Genomic DNA, 26630 nt, shown 5'->3' on the forward strand with positions numbered 1-26630 from the left:
TTAAATCTCACAAGCCAGTCCCTGTGGGAGAGAGAGAGGTATGGCCCAGCTGCATGGCTACCAGGTGTCGTGCACCTCTGGCCACCTTCTCTAAAAGGACTGCTCCCTGACCTGTGCTGTCTGAGCATAGCTTGAATTATGGTTCACAAAGGCTAAAACCATGCCAGTCACTATGCTAGTCAGTTAAATGCTACAAGATGATCTTGTGCCAGTTATTAAGGCTTATGTCTTGGCCATAACTTGTTTATTACTATAGATTAAGTTACTGTAAATGCTTCTACATGTTTCAAAATCCATTTTCATGTTGTCTTGTGAATGTCCTGGCAGAGAATCTTCATATAAAATTCTTGCCCTACCAGACTCATGTTCAACTTGAATTTGCCAAAGGTCTTGTCACTCAGTGAACAACTGTTGGTGACATGCCTTTATCTCATTTCCTTTCCTTGGATCAATTAGGGAACAAAAGAAGGGAGAGTGACTAATGCTAGTGGTGCATGACTTGCATGACCAGTATTTAGATATGGCCACAAGTAAACACCTCTGGAGAATCAATGGAGAAAAACACTTTCCCCAAAGCTTGATGTAGAGCAACTTGGGGTAACACTCCCTGTAAGCAGCGAAGTGGGAGAAGGAAATGGCTGGGCTTTACATAACAACTTCCAATTCACTGAGAGAGGAAACCTTTCTGACATTTTAGATACTGTCAGGTTTCCTGCTTCAGCTGCTCATGATATACCTCTTGCTGCTTTCAGCCAGTCATCATCTCCTCTCCCATGGAGTTCTTCAGACTGGAGGAGGGAAGTGAAATGGAAATAGTTATCCTTTCTTGGCATTTTAAAGGTATGAGGACATGCTTGAGACATTAACTTTTTTCCCTTCTGCTGTTCTTCTCATATTCTCTTTCTTACCCTCCCTCTTCTTTCCTCTAATGGGAGGTGCAGGGGGAGAAGGATGGGAAAACTCACTGAATTTCTTTCCAAAGCAAAAAAGTTAAAGGACATAGGAACTGAAAAAAAACCCCTTTGTTTCTTACTGTGTAAATAGACAAAACATGGTGGCAGGCAGTAAGAATGGCAGCTAAGGTACTCACAGGCAGATGACTGTAAAGCTATCTGATTTACAAGGTGGCTTGACACAAAGGTAAACTATGCACCATTCATATTGGGCAGGGACTAATTGAATCCATATATCTTTGTTAACTCATACTCTGAGAAGAAAGCTTCCTCCATCTGGATTCTGGTGAGGTGGTAAATTCTGCCTTAATTTCATAACCTTTGCCTTGTCCATGTTCATAACTGCTTAACTGTAAGAGAAGACGAAATGTCAGTGTTGGATCTTTACCCTTTACTCAGCCACCATGACTCAAATGAGGCACGTAACATTATGTTGAGGAGCTGTATTACTGAACACAAGAAGCGTGTTCAAAGATCCTATTCTGAACAGAATGGGAAGGTTTTGTCAGCAAAGTGCAAGGCTAATTGGTGTTCATTTAGAGAAAGAAAAACAATAAATACTATTAGTACGTGAGTTTACTAGTGTAACCTTGGAATGTCTCTGACAATTGCATGCAATTATTTGCTTCCTTCAGTCTGGAGGCAAAACTCTGCAAATGTTCCCACACTACTGTTTGACAAGGCATAAATGTGGCACCCGCAAGGCAGAAATACAAACTGTTATCCTTGCAGGCTCAAGTTGTACTAAAGCCAAGGCTTGCTGCCATCTCACTGATATATTAAATGCCAAGCAGTTGAGAAGAAGAAACTGTTACTTCATCTATCTTCGTGACTGAATGCCCTTGCTTCCCTTACATCTTGTTTATTCATGAGTATTTGGAGACATTCCTCAGTGTGGGCTGTGTAACTGCAATTTTGTCTCCTTGGAGTTTGCCTCCTGTCCGCTTACTTTGTTAAATGTTGTCTTTGCATTTAAGGCAATGCTGCTTATTACTTGGTTCACACCAGCCTGTTTTAGGGAAAAGTGTAGGAACTATAATTAGAGGAACAAGTGCAAAGAGGCGGGTGTGCAAGAGGCAAGGGTGAGAAGGGTGGCAAGAGCCTCCATTGAAATAGGGTTAAGGAACTGGGAAGGGAAAAGCAGGGACAAATATTGCTGGAATGGGGGGTGGGGGGAAAAGCCAAACCCAACTTCCTAAAATAGAAGGCTAGACATGAGGGAAAAATATGAATTCCTTTATTAGTGTGTAATATGTTTGTAGGGCAGCTTCATTCTTGGGTTATGAGACATGGCTGATTACTAGTTCGAGAGAATGAAAGGGGGAATGGGCGTAATGACTAAAGTTGAGGAGTAAAGAAGATTGGCTCCCTTTCTGTCAGCTCCGTCATAACACTGGTTTTCCTTCCTTACCTGTTGCTCAATGTAATCAGAGTGGCCCCAGCTGATGAATCCTGGAGAGGACTAATAAGCTTTGTTTTGCTTCAAACTGTTGTGATTCCCTTGAGAATTGTTACCAAATCTTGTAGTCCATGAGTTGGAATATTTATTCATTATCTTACATCTAAGATTCATTTAATTCTTATTTCCAGCTATTTTGGAAAACCTAAATACACTTAAATAGATAAAACCTAAATAGATAAAATAGTCAAAATACCACACACAATTTCCAGCTTAGTTAGTGGAAGCCTAAGGGCTTAGTATTGAAAAAAAACTACAGGAGTGTTCCAAGAGTGTCAGGCAGGCAAGGAATTAAAATGGCCAGAGTTAATGCATTTCTAAGTTGTAAGCCTCCAAAATTTAAAATCGGCTTACAAGTACACCGTAGTATTTAGCCCCCATTTCTGATACAAGATACTGAGATAAGTTGGCCTCCTGGCTGAAAGACAGCAATTGTCCTGCTCTTTCTCTGTGCTCTCTAATCATGCCACAAGTATTTAAAGACAATATTATGTTAAAAAAACCCCTGCAGAATAAAGTGTACCCACTGAAAAGCAGATCTCTTTGCTCCCAATATTTGCCTCAGCATGCAGAGCTGAGGCATGGTTGTGCTGTAGTGGGGAAGGTGCACTCCTGGAAGAGAGAAAATAGGAGCCCCAAACCAGGCAACAAGCTGGTCCCCCTCAAGCATGAGCAAAGTCAAAGGCAGGCAGTGAACTATGTTTCAAGAGTAACCTCAAACCACTACGCAGTGGGGCAAGGGAAGCTGTGGATACCTGTAGCAAGTCTTCACGGCACAGTGAGGAGCAGATGATACCTGCAGCTTTTAGATGCTTTGTGCCTGAGTTGGAAATGCAAGTGCTGGTGCATCACATAAAGTTAGTGCCAGGTGACTACAGAAAATGGAATAGAGCTGTTGGGTAGCATGGAACATAAAGGATGCAAAAATCAGTGAAACCGCTCCAATTCCCATTGCCCTGTGCAAACTAACAGATCCTTCACAATGAGACTATAGGCTGGGCTGTTTCCCATGAGGACACCATCTTCTGGTGTCTTTACTGATGCCACTTTTCACACTCTCCCACATGATGGTGAGTGGCAGGATTTGTCAAAGAGGGGCAAGAAATGGCCTTGAGCTTTCCCAGGTAGGGCATTGTCCTGGTCTGTGTGTTAATGCTTGAGCAGAGCAAGGTGGAGGGCTGGATCAGGTTGGCTGGAGGCCTCTGTCCCACCTCATCTGTGTGGGCTGCTGTGAGCAACATGCTGCTGCCTGGATTGGATGTGGAGGAGGCTTGTAGGACAACTGAACTGTCAGTCCCCATCCCTGCATGGATGTCCCAGGCTGTGCCCTGGTGAGGGTATTGAGTCTTGTTGGACAAACCTAGCCACATATGGAGGCTGACCTTCTAACCATACACTTTGTGTGCCATATCTCTTTAGTTGTATATGCTGAGACCTATCAAAGCAGCATGAAGTAGAAGGTCTTTACCTACTTGCAGGTTCTCTCCCACCATATTTAGCATGTTAGTTATGTTAGAATGATGCTGTCCTTGGCACATCAAATACTATCATGGTATTTTTATGTTCCTTTCCTGAATTAACTGTCTGGGCTGGATTCTGATTGTGGTTACAAGGAGCTGTTCTGGATTTAGGTGGTGTATATTGTAAGTAAAATCCAGCTGAGAGGCAGGATGAATATTATGTGTAGCTGAAAAGCATATGCTTAACTGTACCCATAGAGAAGCCACAACTTGTCAGCTCTGGAATCGTGATAAATTGGGCTGATTAGTGCTGGGAAAACAGTACTTATTTTGTTATTACCAAAAATGTGAAAACAAATCCTGCCATGAAAATAACAACCACTGTTATTCTGGTGCAGATGAAAACAATGCCAAATCAACGTTAGCAAGTAGGAAAAAAAATAATGAAATGCATGTTTAGAAAACAGTTTTTAATAGAAATAAAAGTTTACGCAACCAATAAAAACTGTGAGTCATCTGTACTTCTTCACCCCAACTGCAGACTGATGTTCCAAAAGTATTTCCCAGAATTAATACATAGAGAGTGTTTATAAGTTGAAGTCTAAGTTTAAGACTCAAGAGCAGGCAGCTAGTGCACAGAGGGTTTTATTCTTTCATCCTACTTGATGTGTTATCCGTAAAAAGGATGACCACTTGGATCAAATAGTCTATAAATGGTCCATGAAGATTTCTGGCTCGTAAAGTGACTGAAGTCATTCTCTCCTTCCTGACGGCATTGGATTCACTGGTATGTAATGGCTGTGCAGTGTATTTGAAGGCTGGTTGCACCATAGGGCCCTGCCCACCACCAGAATGAGCCACACAGCCTGCCAGGCTAGAGAGGGTTGGCATTGGTGGGCTACAATTTGCTCAGCAGTGTTTCTATAATCTTCCTGCTGCTGTCTGTGGAGTCAGTGTATTTGTGGCTCTGTGCAGCTATCAATAGTGATGCATTGATTGTTCAAAGCTGCCTTTTGTCTCTCTTATCCTTTCATATCCTAAGACAAACAGCTAGTGTGAGTCTACTCCCCCAGCTCCTCATAAATTGCAGGTCACTCATTAACAGACTTTGGAGAGTGTAATCCAAAAACATTGTTAGAAAGCTTTGTTTTTATTTTGTGTTATTTAGCACCATTATGCAATTATTATGTTAGTCATGGAATAATAATTTTTTGAATAGCTAAACCACCAAGTGTTACAGTGAAAAAGATAATCATCACACTCTTAACCCATACTTCTAGGACACTTCTGTTGCTGTTTTAATGCAATGATGCATCTAAGGGTTTTCTTTGGAAACAAATGTGCGATATCAGAGGTTAAAAGATATTCACTGATTCAGATGATAACAAAAGGATACCAAAGACATTGGTCTTGACAGATCAGTTCATCAAGAAGTACTGATAAGCCCTTGGTTAATGGAAGTTCTTTGTTCTAATATGAAGTGGACAAACCAAATGATCATTTTTTATGAGCAAAACTATTTTCAGTTGGTGAAACTTCTAGCTTTTCACTTTGTAGAAGGAGCAAAAGCAATGCATCAGCATAACAAAATGATAACTGCACAGTTGTTCCCCTTTGGAAGCAGTGATACACAGAGATGAAACTTAGGTCTGGCAAAACTCATTCATTTATGTCATTGTCTCATGGTATCCTTATACGTACACTCAATGACATAGTTTGTTTACTTATTTAATATTGGTCTTTTTACAGAGAGAAGACATCAAATTATTTAAGTTTGGGTGCATTTTAAGTGCTGGTTTGTTTCTTTCAGTGCAAGCAAGAAGAAAAGTTTGAGTAATCCCCTCCAAAACCATTAGTACAATGGATTAGGCATACTCATGCCATCTGGCTTCAGTCAGATCAGGATTTTTGATCTATGAATATCTGGAGGGGTAAAATCAGTAAAAGTGAAAGCTTTGAACAGACTTCATTGACATTAGTTTCTTAACTTCCTTTGCTAGAAGATTATGTGGCTTGAAACTGTGGGAAAGGTTGAGAAACTTTACGAAAACAGACCCCAAATAAATCAGTCCATCTGAGGTAAGACTTGGTAGGTAACGTATCCACACAGCAGGTGTATTTTATGTAAACCTCATAAATATTTTATATGATCCTTTATAGAATTACTGCACACTCTTGGAAAAAAAACCAAACCAAACAACCCTCATGAATTATTTAGATAATACAGAATGAGGAAGGAACTGACGTAACAATTTCACACGCAGAACGTGGCAGGCCAACTTCTGACTTATTGAAAAGTGACTTTTCCTGCCAATGTAGAATACTTCTTTCTCCTTCTCCCATAAACAAACTTCAACCAGTGCTCAACAAGCACCAAAAAGGCGGCACCAAGAGGGGTTGAAATGGGAGTCAAAGTACAGCTGAAGGAGCTATACCAAGTGTCACCTCTAAAGATCTAAAGAAATGTGTGTCTTTTTTTTTTTTTTTTAAATATGTGATTGAACTGATATCTCAGCATCAGGCCTACTACAGTTGTGTGTAAGAGAGTAACTGTGTGAAGAAGCTAAGTAAACAGTCATCTTCTGACTGCACTAGCTTAAAATTTCCTGGCAAACATGTTCTGGTAAATAGGCCAGCAGCAAACTGATCAAATCATGGTGGCTTTTTTAAAAAAATATATGAAGTTTCCAATCTAAGTGACTTCATTCTCTGTTTGTGTTCATTCCAGGTGGTGGAATTTCATGAAATAAGTATTGAATTTCTAGATTTTTGTACAAATTCTTATGTGGCTTTTGGCATTGGTTAGTCCTGATATGACTGTGATCCTGCATTTTAACCTGACGTTATACCAGATTTGCTATATCTTTAAAAACTTTCTAATAATTGAGTGGATGACCTATTGTGGAGCATCCACTGAAGAGATCCCAAGATGATATGGAGAGCATCTACTCTCCTTCCACTTCAAACAAGAAAATTCTAGGCGTGAATATGTGTGACGTGTAATATTGGGAAATGTTATGTGTTGAGTCACCACGGCAACTAATTATCTTAATATTTTGCTTCTGAGTTTATCTTAATGTTTCAGTTATGCCTTGCACAAAAATTGACTTCACTGATGGTGCAACAGACAAGTTGATCCATCCCAATGGCAGATCCATCTGATTGGATGAATCCCAATCCATCCCTGAGGTTGCATTTAACTGGTCCTAAGTGCAGTATATGAAAGCTTGCAAACTGTGATATAATACTACCGTTGTAATGCAGTGCAATGTATCTAGGTCATAAAAACAATGATGCTTCCTGTAATGGTTAGAAACTGGATGGATACCTCAAAATATTTTTAGGAATCCTCTAATGGACCTCCTTGCTTCTCATTGCAGAAGCCATCTCACAGACACAACATAAATAGGTAGCCAGGAACTTCCCTTGGGATATCAAAGTTGCCCAGGGCAGCAAAACAAAAACAAAACCCACCCAAAACCAAACAAAACACACCCCTGCACACACCCCCCACCCCCCAAAAAAAACCCAAACCAAACAAACTAAAAAACCCATCCCCCCCCCCCCCCCCCCCCCCCCCAAAACTTCCCCAAAAACCCCCCTGCCCTAATCCTAGTTTGTTTGCTTGGGAGCCCTCAAAGACCAGGGTGTTTGTGCTGAAGGAAGGGCAATAGGGTATCTAAGGTGTCACTCAGAGTTATGGACCACTAACCTTGCCCTTCTCTCTTTAGGACAGCATATAGTCCAGTTTCAAAGGTTCACAGGTCTTTTTCTCTGGCTCTACATCCCATCTGTGCCCCCTTTTTCATTTGTCCTTCCTGTCATAGGAACAGCTCAACTTCCAGTTCAAGCTCTTTATTCCAGGAAGCAATATCCAATTTTGCCTACCTTGCTGAGAAGTCCTAAGTCCTGCTTATAGCCATGATTCTATGAAGCTAGAGAGCATCTTATGGACCTTGCTGTGTCTCTGGACTCTTCATGTTTCTAATGCTAATTTGACAACAGAAGTTCAGTGTTTCCTCATAGCTGAAGTAAAATCTGAGACATACCCTTGAATATTTTTTTACAGTCATTGCTAATCATCTCTCAACACTCTTTCTCACAGGGGTTCCTTTGGAGCTACTTCTTGGGTATAAATGATCAAGTTTGCAGAAGACATAATTGGAAAGGCAGCAAACAGAATCAGATTCTAGAATAAAGTCTGATTCTTTTCTATAAAGACCTGGAAAGAACAGAGTTTTGAGACTGCAAATGAGAAGAGTAGTGAATTATTTGAAATCTTACTCCTGGGGAGAAAAAGTAGTAAACACTGTTACACAAATGGGGATAGAGATTTAAGTAGTGACTGCACTGTTACAGCCTGGAGTTTAACTTGTTGCATTTTTATTGAGGCGATAGTGTTCTAACTTTTAGTGCTGCCTGTTCAGGGAAGTGTAACCCAATAGCATCTGGTCCTTTGCTGCATACAGTCAGTGATCGCTTTATACCCATTATTTCCTTGAACAAATATTCAGCTGCAGACAACAGATTATTTAAAAAAACCCCAAACAAACAAAACAGAAAAAAAACAAAACCAAAAAAACCCAAACCAAAATAATGGAGGCCTTTCCCATAATCATGTTCACATTACAACTGACTTCTGTTTAGCCTGTCATAACAGAGAATCTACTGCATATCATTTCATGTTCCTGATAAGTTTTTGTCTAGATGGACAGGGGAAAAAAAAAATCTCAGCTTCTGGGGAAAGTGCAATGCGGTCACAGGGAAACAAATAGCAACCCTGAAACTGTGGCATGAGGAGGGGATTGTAACCAAGGCATTTTCTTCGGATTTTTCTTCTCCTACTTTGCTGCCCTGGGGCAGAGCACAGGGCTTGTGGTCAAAGACAGCACAGTCACTACTCTGTTTTAACTTTCTTTGCCCTGTTTTTTTCTTCCCTTCCTTTCTTATTTATTTGAATTGGAGCTTGTCTGAGCCAAGGACTGTGTGATGCAAAATCTACCCATGGGTCTCAGACTTCACGGGAGGCTCTAGAGGCTGGCTGTAATGATAATTCTCATTTTCTACATAATTCCGTTTCCTTTAAATTTTTCTTACTTTCATTTGTAAAGTCCTTGAAGAAAAAACAGAAAGCTGAACCATGACTTCTTTCTTCTTGGACTTTGCTCCAGGTGAATTTGTTCTGCTCCCATGCAGGCCACTGGTGGACTCTTAACCGAGTAACTAGTTTGGTAACCCCAAACCAGTTTAAACCTATTTGAGCTGGAAAACAGACCATCTCAGAATGGAAAGTAGCCAGTGATAGCATACAGCACGAGAGTCCTGGTAGGGAGAAGACACCAGGTGGGACCCTGAGCAGCACCAAGCCTCCCTGTGGGCAGGAGAGCCCTATGGATGTTGAGGACATAAGCTATAGTGGTATAGGATATAACACAGCATTGCAGACCTGCACATGTGCAGACAGTCCTGGTGCTCAGCAAGTGCCTACCTGGAGACACCAGCAATAGCTGCGCTGTTACTCTGATTAGCAGAAACACTTTTGGAAGGCTGTTAATGAGTTTAATAAGAACTTAAAAACATTGGTTTGAATGGATTTTGGTTAGCATTAGGTCTGATTCAGTCCCACCAGGGAGGCATAGAGACTACTTTCTGACCCTGGGTGTTGACAAATAGCACATGCTCTGGCAGCAAATTTCCCTGAGGGAAGATCTGAACATGAGGCCCAAGGACAGTGTTTGTTGGTTGTCATGGCTCCACATGCCAGGAGAGCTCTGGCTGTCTACAATCTGTCTGCTCCATGTTTCCCTGATCACTTCGATGCTGCCAGCCCTTGTCATGGCTTTGAAATAGGGTAAGCCCTTGGCTCTTCAGTTTGGGCTGGCGAGCCCAGCATACCCATTAGCTTCATTAAACAATATTAATTGGAGACAAGGGTTTAACCCTTTATAGCAGGCCTCAGTCCTGTGGCACAAAGAGCAGCCAGACAAGTGAGTTTTTCGACAGTAAACAAGATTATCCTCACCCCTGCAGGGCAGGGTACACAGCAGGAGAGCCATGATTCAGTTAGCAAAACTCTGGCTCAGACCTGCACCTCATCTCAGTTCCTGAGCTGGTTTTTGAAGTTGCAATGTCTCTGGTATCTGCAGTTTTCAGATTTCCTGAGGAAATTCTATGGTTCCTCAGACTTGCTGTCAACCTTTTTTTAAGAACCTGGAATCTTTCAGGTTCTCTGCAGGAGCCTTCCTGAGACGGTAATATATTGCTGGGGGAGCTCCCCCTTGTTTCAGCCTCGGTCCTAATACTCTGGAAATAGGCCACTACTTTTTAGCAATACTTTTTGCCAGTTTTCATTGTTGTCAGGTCCATGGAGGAAGTAACCTAATTCATTCTTCTTTAGGTTGTACCAGTTATTTAAAGCACTCTTGATCAGTAGAGATGGGGATGACTGCCTAGCAGAATTAAAGTGAGAAAAGATGCCCTTGCTTTTATTCATTACTATTAATCTTAGAAGTAGTCTGCAAGTCTCCAGAGTCCACTGAACTCAGGTTGAAGACAACTGTTTATCACTATACACATAACTATGGGAACTGTGGCAAACACCTTGTAATATATTATCCTATTTCCCATATAGCTATTAAAATGCCTTTCTCTAATCAAAATCAGCATGCCCATAAATTTGTCAGAAGTTTGTTGTTTTTTTTTTTTTAAATGTAGAGGCATTAATGTGTTCAGTGATGCTGCAAAGCCTGTGGAAGGTGCTGCATATTCTACTTCTGTCACTTGTCAACCTAATCAGACCTGTATTGATTCACAATCCATAGTTCATGACCTGGGGACCTATTTTCCTCTGAATGAAGCACATTTAAAAAAATATATAAAAGATCCTCAGTCTAGTTGTTATTGTGAACTCTGAAAATAACAGTTCACTTTGGAACTCCAACTGGAACACTCAGTGATGCTTCACATTAAATTCCCATCCAGAAAAATATTAGAGGAAGCTCCAATGAACATAAATTTAAACGCAGGTTCTATTTCCCTGGATTTGAAGCAAATAATATTGTTTTGGTCCATATTAAAGGAATTTTTCTCTTGATACTCATACAACATATTTTGCGGTGAGCTGGAAATATGAGCAAACAACAAAGGCTGCAGGGTTGACGAAATAAATGATAGAGAAAACTGAATAGGGAAAGGTTGCCATTGAAAAACAGTAAGTTTGATATGTTTATTAACATCTGGATGCTGTTTGTGAAGAGATGGAATGGTGGCTGATGGGAGTTTGGAAGGGAAAGAAACTAGAAAGGCATTGAATTTCTCATGCCTGTTTTCACGCAGACTGAAGCAGCGCTTGACTGAACTGGTGCATTTTACAGTACATGAAGCAGTAACAGAACAACTGTAAAAATGCGTAGTGATGAAAAAAGGTGAGGTGGTTTTACGCTGCTGCTCTCTTAAAGTGAGATGGAATGTGTTACTTGCAAAAGAATGTGCTAAAGATTACACTGTCTTATGGGAGGAAAACACCCATCCCTTTCAAAGGTTTCTTTGGACTTAGTGATCTATTTTAGCCTGTGAGTCAGTATTTTGTTTTGCTTCCTACTTGCTGGGAAAAAAGCAGGCTTTGGAAAAAAAAAATATAGTAAGAAGTGAGGTCACTACAAGAAGAACTATTGCTGATACTCCTTCTAGGCAAAGCTCAGGAGCAAGGTGAGCTACCAGTAGAGATACATGGACATCACTATTTGAGTGCAAAATACAGAGCAGAAGAAAGCTTGGCAAGATTAAATCCTTAGGGGGAGTATCTCATGTGTGCTTCTCTATGAAGTCAAGTCAGAAAACGTTTGACGTCTCTAGAGTTGTTGGACATTTTGCTAAGCAGGGACACGTTATAAACATTACAGGAGAAGAAAAGATCACAAAGGGCTGGCTCTAATGACATTTAATTCTGCATATCTACGTAGTTACAGAAGGAGAGCTGATAAAGCTTGACTTTGGAAACGCATTTAATGTGCCTTCATTGCAAGCCCCTCAAACAGCAAAACTATACGAACATAAAATTCTTCTGTCTAAGCACCATTTGACATTAACTAGTATGTTTTTATGCTGGCTGCCTCGCTTTACCATTTAGAAATACCTTCAGTTGATGGCTGAAATCCTGTCCTTATTGAACTCAATGATAGACTCCTGTGCATTTCAGAAGGGACAGGATTTAATTTCATATACTTTTGCAATGGAGACTAGGCTGTGATGCTACCTGTATAATAGATATGTTGCTCCTTGAATCAGCCATAATTTTTTTTTGCCTATGAATCATCACCAGATCAAATAAAAATGCAGTATGCATAAAGCAAACAGTAGGGAAAAACATGAACTTTAAAAGCAAAATCCAAAAGGTTTCTATCTGCTAATTATTCACAAGGGTCATCTTCTCTTTATTTATGACTGTAGTTTGGATCAGTGGTTTTTAACTGTTTCCTTTTTTCGACTACTGTCTGTACTGATGGAGTAGGTTCCTTTTCGTACCTAGCACAGTGAACAGGATATAGTAGCAGCAATGACATCAGTGTACAATATCAAGGTTGCAAAGCTCTGTCGCCCTGTTTTGATAAACAAAACCCTGGAGGAAAGGTAGCCTATTTTTCCAGGTTAGGACATGATGCTTTTCTTCTATGTGACATGATGCCTTGGTTCTATTTTTCAAAAATGCAGGTTTGTGCCCAAAATGACAATTTAAAGGGCAACACTAAAAGGAGTAATCACTTTCTAGATAAATACATGCCTACAAGCAACAACTTTGTTTACAAAAGATGGTTGCAGACTTTGCTTTCTATTATGAGCAGTTCTAGATATTACTGACATATTGCTGAGAGAAGCATTTCATCCAGCAAACTTTCACTTGATAAACTGCATTACATTGAAGGTTTGTTTTGCTTTAAGTGAAGCCATCCTTTCCCCTTTCCTACATTTTCTCTTCCTAGATTTAAGCAGACCATACTGCTTTCTTGTGAATAGTCTCTGCTCTTGTTGTTTGTAGTTTTCCTTCTCTTCCTAGTCAACAGTCCTTACAGGATAGAAATAAAATGCATAAAAGGCAAAAGGAGTTACTACAGAGGCAAAAATAGCAACCTCGTCACCCAAGATGTGCTACGCAATCATTTGGCTATTGCCTACCCTCTACCAATTCTCTCTCCTTCTGAGTTTAAGATATGTAGCTGTTATGTAGATAGCCTGTACTGAACATTTCACTGTGCAGTGTGTACTGCTTGTTTGATTTTATTCAGAGCATGGTTCATTTGGTGCTTTATGAGGTTTTGGTGCATGCCTTGTGCATGCAGCCCCATGAATTATGTCCCTGTAGGAATGTAATCTATTATTAGCTCTGCAGGGTGGACACTGACTTTATGGGAGGCTGCTGTGATAGAGCCTTATCACAGAAAGGTCGTGTGCTATTTTTATTAACTCTGTTGATGCAATTGAGAAAAGGTTATAGCCTTATAAACTGAGGATGACACTGGAGTTGGGACTTCCTAATCCTGTCCCCAAGAGTAATGCCTCCAACAGTCTTGCAAAGATACACAGGGACAGATCCTGTAACGTGTTTTGGTACCTGAATCCCACCAAAGTTGGACTAAATAAAATCAGGAAGCATTTGCCTACCTGAATCATCTAGTCTTCTGAGCCTGTATCCACTTGTTGAGTGGGATGTGTAATGCTGATAGTAGCATTGTTGGAATCAACCTGTATATTAGGTTTGGTTTTTTTTTTTTTTAAAGATATCTTAAAGAGAAAGTTGCTTTCAGTTCCAGAAACTGCTCTTAAGATTTAATTCCCCTGTCATATTTACTGAAATTTCCTGAAAACCTACCTTAAAAAAAAAAAAAAACCTGATCTGTTAGGAGGTAATGAGTGCAAGTGTAAATAATCCAGAAATACACAGAAAATGGTGGACCTCTGGACTCCAGCGTTGGTTTCTCTGACTCAGGCTGATGTATGCCAAGTTTACTTTAGATCTTTTATTTAAATATGTATCTGTGTCTACAGTTATATGGAGCTCTGCTTGTTGGTTTAGAAACTCTGCAATTGAATGTTACAGAATACACATCACTTTCACAGCAGTTTGTGGCAAGAATCCCTTGAGAAATGGTCGAGAGAGCATAAGTTTGTTGCCAAATAATAATGTTTAGTGACTCAGAAACTGCCATCTGTTATATAGACTCTTTACTTGAGCTCTGCATGTTGAAATAGGCCCTGAAACATCTGCAGGTTTCCTCTTGACATTTGGGCTAAAGCATCCACCTAGCTGGAATTTCCCACCTCATCCTCAACCCTCCCCCCTAGAGATATTTGCTTATCAAGGCTGTTTGGTTTTTTTTAACCTATCATAGCATACTGTCAACCATATCCACTCTCAAAAATGTCTATGATTTCATGCTCTTAAACTAATGCTTTGTTCCAGCCACTATAGCCTAGCATTTCTATGGTGTTCCCCAGGTGAAAATTACACTCTTAAAGACTTTTGAAATCCTGAGGGGGAATGAGAGTTGTACCACCTGTGTAGGTAATACCGGAAGCACCATATGCTCCTGTCCAAATTGCAATGTTTTGTCAAGTGAGCCGGTTCTCTCCTGGGTATCTGGAGTCACCGCAGCAACCCTGTACATGGCCTGTGCTGGGGAAGCAGCTGTGCAGCCGTCTGAGGAGCTGCTGTCTGTTCGCTTGATGTTGGCCACCTGCTCTATGCCTTGCTCTCTGGATGCACCTTTGAAGATTATATGTATCCCTGAAAATGTGCTGCAGGGGTGGAGTAAGACAAAAAGTGTCTTGTAAACTTGCTGCTCTTCATCAGTCTAACTCCCAAGACTTCCCATGCGTTGTAGTCATAATTCGGTCTGGTCTCTCTTAATCTTCCCACCCTCCCTACTTCTTGCCGCTTTGCATAGCACTGAAGTAACCCTAATCCCAGCATTTGAGAAATTCTGCAGGAGGAAATTAGGCCATTGCATTAAATAGTATGGTGTTTTGGTAGCACTGTCTCACACTTTTGTGATCTGGTGTGAAGTATCCAGAACTAGTCCCTGCGCACAGGGATCTTCCAGGCAGAGGTGAGCCACAAGTGCCTAGTGAATAGTCAGCATGGCTGAACTTTCATCTCGGGTTTTCCTTCTTTTGGGGAAGGCAGAGAAGGAAGAAGGCAAGGGACATAGGCTGGAAGCTGCAAATAGCATTAGAACTGGCAGAGATCTGTGCAACATAGCTATGAAATACAAATGTGAACGGAGGATGTATTGATGCATGGGTGTTTGTGAAGGCATGTTACACACTGTATTCCTTTCAGATAAGTAACCATAGATGAACATTAGAGGAAGTGACAGTTGTATAGTTTTGATTCTTGGACTTATTTTTACACACTGAAAATGAAACTCAAGGAATTGAGAGAACTCCAAATCACAGGTCATCCACAGGGAATGCCTTTCCATTTGTTTATTCTGTAATTTTTCCAGTACGTATAAAGACATTGTAGTCCAGGAAAATGTCCCAATGCATTTATGTGATATGACACTGGCTAAGGGTAGGAATAATCTACAGCAACACATTAGTTTTAGCCAGAAGCTGATCTCGTCTAAATATTACCACAAGATTCAAGTATCTTACCAGAAGAATGGCTATGAATAAAAGTCTTCAGAAGCACAGAATAGAGAGATTTTGCATTTGATAGTACAGACAAATAAGATCCCAATAAAGGAGTAAACCTATTTTTTTTTACTACTCATTACACAAAAGAAGAAATTGTTTAATTCAGTTATTCACACTTTGACTTAAGAGGAAGATTTGAATTCTTAATGATGGTGATGACTCATGGATTAAACATCCCTGAGAAGCTTTCACATCTGTCTCACCAGTGAAAATCCACATATATGATCCATACCCCATTGTCTTTTCCCTATTTGCTGGTGGCATGTGTCCAGTGTGGGCACAGTGGGAGACAGATGTTTAAGCAGCTGGGGCTGGTTTCCTCTGAAAGCACAGGTAGAGGGGAAAAAATGCGGGAAGAGGACTGAACCTGGGGCAGGGCCACAGAGCTGTGGAGAGTTGAGATTTTGCTGTGGCCCTTGAGGCAGACATGGGAAAGTACTAAAACGTGGGCCCAACCTATGCTTTAAAAGTTTTGCTGGCAGAGAAATGTCTGTGAGGAGTGAGAGCCTTTTGCTGATGTGGCAGTAGCAGTATAGCCCCAGTACAAATGCTGGCCAAAAAATCCATTTGCTACCGTAGCATGTTCTGCTTAAGGACTAGATACAAACCACATGGACAGAACTTTTTTTGGCCAACTACTCGTGCTTACCCTAGAAGGAGTTGCTGGTGTGGCTATAGCTTTTAAATGCAAAAAGACTGTAGACCAAGAATTAGATGCACATTCTCTCTCATTTTTGTCAAGGGCTGATCATGGCATGTGGATTACAGATTAATTCATGGATTAATTTATGATGAGTCAGTGCTCAGATTAATTCAACATTTTTGCATCAACATTTAGTATGGAGAAGTAGAACTGTTTCAGTCTATAATATAGCACCTAAAACTGTCTTGGTATCAGCTGATTAAAAAGTGGCAAATGTGACTTCAATATATAAAACAGATTTTCAGGAGGGTCTGGGAATTAGTGATCAATAAGTCTGTATCAGGAAAACTATGGATAGCACAGTAAAAAGTACACACACAAGGAGACACATAAGATATTATAGGAAAGAGTTATCATTGCTTTTCTAGAAGGATCTCATACCCTTGCAAATTTATTAGAGTTTTTTCTAGAGTAGTTACTAGCATATATGAAAAGTTGATATGGTAGGTCTGAATTTCTAAAACAGCTCTTGACAAACACGTGAAAAGGAACAAAACAACTAAGCAATGTGATTGTCTGTATATGAGTCTGCAACTCATTAAGAAACAGGAAACAGTTGGATTCAGTGGCCTAAAAATAAGCACTTTGTGCCACCTGGGATGCTTTGTGATATCCAAGACATCTGCACAAAGCTGGCAGATGTGACCTGGGATTTAAGGGAAACATGCTTGTCGGCACCATACAGGCTATGCCGCACATAAAATTACATGAGATGTTTTCTTTATATGCTGAATCTCACTCAAACTGTAAGAATTACATAATGAGTTTCCACAAGGAAGGAGATCACTGGGGATCAATGCTAGAGCCAGTGCTGCCCAAATTGTTCATGGGTGATCTGATAGAGAATGATGAAAGGAAGTTTCAGAGGAGAAAACAGAGCTTCAAAATGGTGTAGAAAAATTGCATTTCACAACTAGGTGATAAAATGCCATCTGATGCTGTTGATAAAAGCAAAGTAGTACGCTTTGGAGAACAGTGATAGACTGTGAAGTAGCTATTAGTAATCACAGAAGATCTTGGAGTCATTTTGGACAGTTCTGTGAAAATGTCAGTTAAGTGCTCAGTGAGGGTCAAAGAGGCAAAAAGAGTATTAGGTGGTGATAGAAAAGGAGTAAAGAAACAGTTGTGCTGCTCTAAGAGCTGATGGTGTGCCCAACTCATGAATCCTCCATTCTCAAAAAGGATGAGTGAAGAGAAAGCATACAAAGAAGGCAGGCAGAGATAATAAGAGATACAGAATGGCTTCTGTTCAAGGTAAGATTAAATAGATTACAGATCTTCAGCATGAAAAAGAAATGACTAGGAGGGAGGAATATGATAGAGAGCATATATAGTAGAGTAGCAGAGAAGGTAGACAGGGAACAGTCATTCACTGTTTTCTCTACTACTTCTGTTACATGATGCCAAGTGAAATAACAGGTTCAAAAGTTCAAAGCAGGCAGAGGAATTTTCTTCCATGATCCATAGTTAAGTTCTGGCAGCCTTTGCCACAGAGTGCTGTGGGGACCAAAACTCTACCTGGGTTCAAAAAGCAACCAGACAAGCTCATAGAAGAAAACTTCTTCAGCAGCTAGGATACGTGAGCGTATGCTTCTGGTTTGAGAAGTCCTAAAACTGCTGATTGCTGGGAGTACATTCTGGCAAAGCATCACTGTGTGCTTAGCCTGTTCTTATAGTCTGACTTCAGCATCTCTTACTGGTCCCTGTCCAAGAAAGGATACTGAACTGGAAGATATAGCACTCTGGCCTAGTATAGTTATTCTGACCTTTCTAACCCATCTTTTTTTTTTTTACCCTGTGAGGAAAGTGCCTATTTGATTCAACAGCTCCACTGAGACACAGGTGATAAAAACAATAACTTGCATCTGGATGTGAATTAAGCTTAAATCAGCAGTGTCCCAGTTTCTCATTATGCAAACCTAGCCATATTATAAAGTGCTGTGACACTGCAAGCAGGTAATACAAGCAGGACAGGATATTGATGCTAATTATTACTTACTGGTACGTTTTTTAAACGCTGCATTTCTCTAAAAAGCTTCAGTCTTTCCATCCTCTAGTGATCCTCAGATAACTCTTGAGCTACTTCTGTTTTAGCTTGGTGTGAAAGTGAGCTTGTCAACCAGAAGTGAAGGAAAATGAACAATATCTTTTAGATTTAGTTTGGAGCTCTGTTAACCACTTTGAGAGAAATACTTTCATATTGTGTACAGTTTAAAAAGTGGGGAGGGTGGGTAAAAACAATGTCTTTTTTCTTTTTTGCAATATGAGCTTCATAATCCCCATAGTGTTAACCTTGCTATCAGACATTATAATTCAAAGTAATTTTTGTGTTTCATGACGTTCCAATTCTTCAGTTTCTGGTGCCTTTGTGGTATGCCACAAAGCTCTTCAACTTCTCAGTTGCTAAAAACCAATCTGGCAATTATTAATTCCCTTCAAAATAAAATTCTAGCTTGCATAGGTTGCTCCAGTTACCATAATCTTTTTCAAACAGCAAAAGTACTGTAGAGTCTAAATGCTGAAGGAAGATGTAACTACTAAGACACAGATAACAGTTTCTTCATATAGGTGTTGCTTGGACTAGCTAAGTGGGGGAATTCTTGGGTAAAATTGTTAACAAAATCCTCAGTGGTGTTGTCTGTTTCCCTTTCTCTGTCTGCTTATGGCAATGTGCAAAATAATCGGTTAGGAAGTAGCCCCATGTCCACCAAATTTCCATAGGCATAAATGACAACAAGACCACCCTGTCCTCCCTGTTTTGTTTCTTTTGGAGGGGCATGGGGTGGGGTTGGGTTTGGCTTGAGTTTGGGGTTTTTTTTGAGTGTGAGTGATTTTAGTATGTTAGAAATGTTTTCTCAGAGGAAGTTAAAATCCAGATTAAAGCAGTTGTCACATAGGCCACAAATAAGTACAAATCCAAGTTAAAATACTTTGCGCTTGTGAGGTTTTTTCATACTTCTAACTATTTTTCTTGATCCTGGACAGTGATGGTGGAAGGCTGATGTGGCAGAGATTTAATGGTAGAGTGAACTCGGTGATCCTCACTTAACTGAGTTCAGAGCCCTGCAGAAGTGAACAAATGCATTAATTCCCTAGGACCATGAGGGCCAGAGCCTGCTATTGTGGGTTTGTATTATCCCTATGTTTTGGGGGAACCTTCTGCCTTTCTCCTATTCCTGTTAATGCTCTTAAAGGAGAAGACATGGGAGGTCTCACAGGATTGGCTTCTTTGAAAAGCAGCAATCTTCTTGTCTTTAGTCACTGCTTAAGGATAATGAGTATTTTTGGGGAAAAAAAAACCCAAACCTATCTCAAAACTATGAATTTATTTGGAAGAAAAGAAACCATTGAGTAGGAGTATTCACTCTTAAGTTAGTCATCTCAAGAAGAACAACTGAGGATTTGGGAACGGAATTGTATTATCGTTATCACAAACTCACAGATGCTACAATAAATAGAAATGTTCATTTGATGCTTTTTCTTCCTCAATTTCCAGAGTAACAGAGAAAGCTTCTTGAGAAATCTAGATAATAGGCTTTGAAAGAAGGCTTCCTCAGGAAAGGTGTGAGTTAACTGTCCTCTTTTATGTCTGTCATGGATGGGAGAAGAGTGGTTGGAAAATCTAATGGAAATAAAATACCTACTCTGCTGAAGATGAAAAATATAAGCATGGACAATCAAAGTGTTATTTGCTACTTGACTACTGTGGATAGATGGGACTGCTCACTAGGGAAAGTATATATTGAATAGTTTCACAGTGTCAAGAGGGCTAATTATGTGAGAAGTGTCTTGGAGCAGAACAAAATGCTGCAAGCACCCTTGTTGTGCCATCACCCTCACCAAAGACAAAACCAAAAATTCTGCCCATTTTCCAGCGCTTCTTCCTTTTCTTGATTAAAAGTTGCTTTTATTTCCAAATGTTCGGTGAAAAACAAAGCAGCAATCAGAGTAATGAAATAACACCCTCAGGCACTGCTTGCCATTGTGGTCTCATGTTCAAGGCAAGGGCTGGGACTGTCATAGGTCTGGTGGCACTAGCAGGGCATCACTGGCCATGACCAGTCCCCCTGGGGCCTTCCCATGCCCTGCCTGGTTTTATTCTGATTTGTTAACTTTTCTTTGAGAGAAAAATGGTAATTTGGAAGAGAGGAAGGGTTTTGGCTTGCATGCTGGGAGAAGAGTTTCAGTGATTAAAGAATTGGGGAGCAGACCTGAGCTGGTCCTGCGCCACCCCCACCACATTGCCACCACCCCAAAGGATGTTCCTATGTGGTGATGGCAGCTGTAGGTCCTGTGGGGTTGAGAAGGCCCTATGTCCCACCAGAGCACACACCAAGGGGCTCGGACCGGCAGACTGGGTGCTGCAATGGCAAGAAGATCTAGGGGAACACCAAGGCCAGATGGGGATTAAAGGAAACATTATGTTGTAGCTGTGTCCCATTGTGGCTGCATCTGCTTCTAACAAAAGCATTACATTTTCTCACCCCCTTTCTTTTGTTCTGTGCTTGCCCAGGGCAAGGGGCATCTCTATCCTCCTTGTCTTGCAAACGTGGTGGAAACAGAACACCAGACACCCTGGGCCTCTTCCTCTGCATTTGTCCCAGCCTGGGTTTGCCCTTTTGTCTGGCTTGGGACATTCAGCCCTGGGATGCTCTGGCCTTTCCTTAGGCAGATAAAAGTCAGTCCAGGCAATCTTAGTAAGACTGTGTTTCAGGTTCTTTTCTCTTCAAAGAGCTTTAGAAACAATACATCTTCTCTGAGCTTTGCTTTAGTACTGACAAGTTAAAATTCCTATAGGACAAAACTTGGGTAACAAGTCCCCAGATTCACCCCTGGTATCTCCATGGCACATCTAAATAAGGTCCTAGTGATGTACTGTGTTTCAGACTGAATGTGGATAAAATGTCCTTGATAAAGGAAGTCCAAGTATTTGTTGCTGAGGGTAGCCAGCAAATTGACAGATCATACTGTCCTGGCACAGCCATCAGTAAATTTCTATATTGAGTCTGAATATGGCAGTTTTTCATTAACTTTATTATTTCTCAGAAAGTTCACACAGGAGGGCTCAAACCTATTTTCCTTCTGTCCCAAAGGCTCCCAATAGTTTATGGCTCTGGCCTTGGTCTTGTATTTTTTTCCTGTTTGCCCCTCCACCAGTTTGGACAGTGAGAGAAAGTTATTGGTTTACAGTGCCTTTATAGCCCAATGCTATTTCTGTGATTCTATAGCAACTAAAATCCTTGAAGAGGATGTGGGAATTTTCTGTCCAATTTTTTTGACAAATATCTGTCACTTGGTTTGCCTACTCATTCCCTTGTTACTGCCTACGTAATCTTCACTTTTGCCCTGGAAAGAAATGGAAAACTTGGAGGCAGGAGAAAACCTACTTGTTAGTGCTGACTTTTAGAAGTTGCGGGTCTATTACACAATTCGGTGACTTTGTGGGGAGCAATTTATGACATTTCTGCTTTCCCCTGCCCCTCGCTCCTGTCCCTGCTCTGTGCTTCATTGTTGCTCCTCAGTTTTATTGGTAAGATTGTTAAAAAAATTACTTTTTCTTGATGCTTTGCTTCTGAGAGAGATGGCAGATAGAGAGTAGCTTATGTCTGCCAGGCCAAACAAGCTCAAGTGTATGGATCCAGTGGTGCAGTGCAAGAATGCAAACTGCTTTGTCTGCTCTGGGCTGGATTAACTCCCTCAAGCTATTGAGGGCCTGTTGTGCCAAGCTCTGTGCATACACACGCATCGCTGGTGATCCCTGACCTAAACACATGTGGTAACTGCACATAACCAGAGACAACCTGCTATCAGATGAGAAGGTGATAGGTGAAATGGCCAGTTAGGCTGGTTGGACAGACAGTGTGTACTGACTGCATGTCACCCAGTAGTTAGATGTTCCACTGCCCATGCAGTGATGTTGATGGTGTTGTCCTATAGGTAGGCACCAGTTGAAGCCAGAAAAGACATCCGTGATATTGCTAGGATGTCGAAAGGAAACAACGTATGGTGAGAATGATATTCATCACTTCAGGTGGAGGTATGTGGGTGTTATTCTGTACCCACGTTCTCAGGCTGAGGATATTATTGATAATTGTATGGCACCAGTGATGGAGATACTTATTTTTGCCTACATCTGAGTAAGTCTTTCTGATGAAGATCTCTCTGTGGTGACATATGGTGTCATTGTTGGCAGACTGCAGAGCTCACCACTTTGGGGCAGGAAAACGTAAAATCTGCTTGTAACTGAAGCTAGTGCAGACTGTGTTGGATTGCTTGGGTAGCCTTACATGGAAAAATGTCATTTCATGTCTGTGAGGCCATCTCCTTGTGTGCTCACAGGCAAAGTTAGGTGTGTTGCTTTTAGTAGACCTGCTTTACCTTCAGGTGGGTGTCAGGCAGCCATCAGCTGTGACTGCTGCCTCAGTAGCTTGCTGCTCTGCCTGTGGCTGTGCTCCCTGACTTGGATCCAGAGGGTCTCTCTAGACTTCTTTCTCATTTCTGTGAGAGGCTGAGTAGCTCTTGATCACAGCTCTCCACTTAATTTTGGTGTCAGGTTATACCGACTCTATGACGGAGGATGAATATGATTATGGTAGAGCACAGTATAGCTACAGGACTTCCTTTGGGTTGACTTGAAGATGGAATTAATGGAGATGGCTTGAGCAACTACTGCCCTTAATTCATGTCACAAACCTTTTTCCAAAGGTCTTTATCAGTGCTGGAGGCACAGCCAAGCAGAAATAAATGTGACCATGAGCTACAGCTGGTAGTGAGTGCATAAATATGAAGTCAATCATTTTATTTCATGTTAATGTGTCAGGCTGTAAACTGTGACAGGTAGATAGTCCACCTGGCAAGCTCTTCGGCAGGGATGGCAACATTTGGAGCAGGGTAAAAAGGACAACTGAAGGTCAGCAAAATACACTTCATGTTATGAATGGGAAGCTTTTGTTCTGCAGAGAGGAGGATGAAAAGGTCTTAACTGTGACTTGGGTTTTAAGCTTGTATAATGGGGGTCCTCTTTTTCCAGAGAAGTTGACATTTAATTTGTTGTAACATTATGATAAAATACTGAAAACTAAGGTCTTTGACCTGGCAAATTGATGGCTTGTAGGAGTATCCCATGGGAGCCAGTGTTCAAGGAAATAGGGCTTGCAAGATCAGGCAAGAGTTGTGAGTATCAGTATGTTTGGTGAGACTGCCTACTTACGGTTTATGGATAACTCCAGTCCTGGGATAAATTATGCAGCCTCACATCCTTGTATCTGCTGCCATTATAAGAATGCCCTGTGCTTGGTGATTGGCTATGTTCCCCGGAGTGCTCAGGACTCTCATCAGGACAGTGCTCCCTCAGGCTATAGATATCAAAGCAGGATCTTTGTACGTGCATTTGGCATGATTTGGTTGGCTATAGGAAGGTTACGTGCTCACATATGAGGCTCTCCTGGAAAAGTCTTCACAGGATATTTCCAGCCAGGTTTTGCTTTGAAAGCTGCTGCAGAGCACTGGCTTTCACAGGTTTATACTGCTTTGAGTCATTTGCCCGTTTAAATATCACATCCAGTACAATGCTGTAAACAAGTGAGCAAACAGCCACATAACTATGGTTCCCAGGAGAGAATGATCTGTTAAAAGGGAAAAGTGCTTGTTTGGTCACAGCTGAGTTACTAATATTCCTATAAATTGCTTCTTTAAGGTTGTGTAACATGTTTGGGAATGTGGCAATAAGAGATGTTGAAATGGGTAACAGACTTAGAGGAGCAGAAATGGAAGGAAGCCAAGCCAAAATACACAGTGAGCCTTTTCCAGAGACAGGTCAGCAGTGATCCAAGTGTATTCCCACAAAATGGAAGTTCAGAAGGGAACTGTAAGCAGTGGAAAATATTACATGCTCAACTTCTGTTATGAACCTCAGTCACTCTGAGTTCACTGCAGAAAAAATGTTCCTAGAGTTTAAAGCTCCTTCTTATTCTTTTCTTTTCCCCCCCTTTTTTTTTCTCCTATGTTTAAATATTTTTGGGTTAGGTAGGCTAAAACTAGGAGAAAAAATTAACTGTTTTTCTAACATAGGAAACTTCAACAATAAAAATACTTCAGAGCTTTTAATTTGTCAGGATAAAACATTCGTTTCTCCTTAGGAGGAAGGCAGCTCAAAGGGGAAAAGTTTTGTGGAGTATGTTTCCACTTGGCTTTTATCTTTGTTTTAAGCTTGAAAATTTCTTGCTTTTTACCATCTTTGTCAATATAGACACTGTCCCTCTCTAAAAACAGCTGCCCAGGCAGGGGCAGGCAGCCCCTCTGTGAGTGGGGAACCACCTGGCCTGAATTCACTGTTTGTTCTCAGCTGAATGTTTTCACTGGGGAGCATCATACAAACAGTAAGACAGTCTTAGGTGTAGCTGTTACACTTACAACTCAGACTGGCCGTTCCCATGTACACTTGGCCTGGTAGTTGCTGTTTCTATTTCAGACCTGGAGAAGGGCATACATACTCCAAAAACCTCAACTGTTGCATCAGTTGTGCATGCTTGCCTAATAAAAACTATTACAGCCTTGCCTTTTATTGTATCTTGCTTGTTTGAGATATGCTAGCTCATGTCAGCCAGACAACCATCTCTATAATCTTTCAGCTGAAGGTGGGATGTTTTTGTTTGCTTTATTTGTGTGTGTGTATATATATATATAAAATAGCCTGTCTGTTACCTTTATTTTGAGTTCTTTAGTGTCCTAATGGCTACACGTTATCTCAGCTAGGGAATAGTACCAGTGATCACTTGCAGTGTGCAAGCACAGTCCTATAAGCCGTTTTCTGTGAGTAGGTCCCCATGAAGAAGACTTTGTGATGTTTATTAATATTTAGCTTGTCTTTCATTGTAAAACTATTGTTTGTTGTGTGCATATCTGCTACCAGTGTGTTGCTATCTAATCACAAACTGCATGCAAACTGTGCTTTTGTTTGGAAGCAGACAGAAACCATTAGGAAAGATCAGAGAACAGTCTGCTCTACAGCTCTGACACTACAAAGAGAAAAGACAACGTGGTAGTACTAACAGCACCAAACTTCTGGCACTGATTATGCCCCTAAGTCAGGAACTAGATTCCTTAACATTATTAATGGAGAGAGACAGAGATGCTTCCTCTATTGAGGAGGGGATTTATAGCAGGAGTGTAATTTAGATAAACTGGCTGACCCTGGGGATGTGCATCTGTCTCTCCCTCTCACTATTACCTACAGAGGACCTGAAAGACTTACGGTAAGTATCAGCAGTTTGGTCATATGAATATCCACCTCTGCCTCGATTTCTCAGTTAATAAGGAAATCCTGTACCACGCTTGTTTGTGTGGGGTTTTATTACTGCTCTTCAGAAAGCAGACTAGACATCTTTGTGGGTTGTCCCTGCTCTTGATCTCCCAAAAAGAAATAGGTCAGAAAGCCTTCTTCCCTTTCTGCCATCTGTGGCTGGTCAGGTTGTCTGTCTCTGTTTTCTTAACCCAGTGATAATTATTTTGTTGGTCTAGACAGACCATTGTATGTTGTACACTTGTTAAAGTGCTTCCGGGCCAGAAGCTTCTGCACTTACTTTATATTGAAACTGAAGTAAAAGAGAGGAAGAAACATCTTCCTAAGGCTGATATGAACAATTCTGGAAATTCAGCTGATCTGAAACTTGAGACTGGGAAATTCCCTTTGCAGGCCAGTCATAGCGAGCTGGTCAGCCATGTTACTGCTGTTGTCCCTATTCTGCTACCATGGGAGATCTGAGATCAAACTCAGTCTCCTGGTTCATAAAGGCCTAAATAACTGGGGATTTAACAACTGCCAAATTCATCCTGCCAGAGAGTTAACTGGACCCTTTCCCACCCTGCACTTTAGTGGTTATTGTACAACGCCTCTCTGCAGGCTTTTTCCTGAGGTGTGATGCCTCATTGCTTGGGTGGCTGCTCAGCCATGCTGAGGACATGGGAACCACGACTGCTTGCAGTGTCATCTCTTTCCCAGCTGCTGCCACAAGGAACTTGTTTTTAGCCTTGGTAAAAAGTTCCCCTTCTCCCAGCCATGGGAATTCAGCTTTTTACTGATGTAGCTGGCTTACAGTTACTGCTTTCTATACCTCTTGGCTACACTTTTTTTCACAGTTCCTTAAAATTTGATCTGTTCCTACCTTTAAATGACATGTTGCTAGTGTTCAGTGTGTGACGTGACCATAGGGATTAGAAGTGTGTTTTCCTGAAAGACATGTATTAAGAGGCGCTCATTATTTGCCTACTTGAATTACACATGCTGGGGTCTCCATCTGCTCTGGAGAGCAGCTTCCCAGATGCACACTGAGTTCATCATCCCTACCACCTCTTCCAAGAAG

The 26630-nt window shown here is 41.1% G+C and overlaps 1 long non-coding RNA gene across 2 annotated transcripts in view; it reads left to right on the top strand.

Moving 5' to 3' along the window:
* Positions 1-767: 767 nt before the first annotated feature.
* LOC141953335 (uncharacterized) overlaps positions 768-26630 on the top strand; it is a 31925-nt gene continuing 6062 nt past the window's right edge. For both annotated transcript variants that reach the window (XR_012631904.1, XR_012631903.1), the window contains exon 1: positions 768-840. This is a non-coding gene — a long non-coding RNA (uncharacterized LOC141953335). The remainder of the gene's footprint in view (positions 841-26630) is intronic.

Source organism: Strix uralensis, chromosome 1 (genome assembly GCF_047716275.1).
Source record: "Strix uralensis isolate ZFMK-TIS-50842 chromosome 1, bStrUra1, whole genome shotgun sequence".
NCBI classification, from domain to species: domain Eukaryota; kingdom Metazoa; phylum Chordata; class Aves; order Strigiformes; family Strigidae; genus Strix; species Strix uralensis.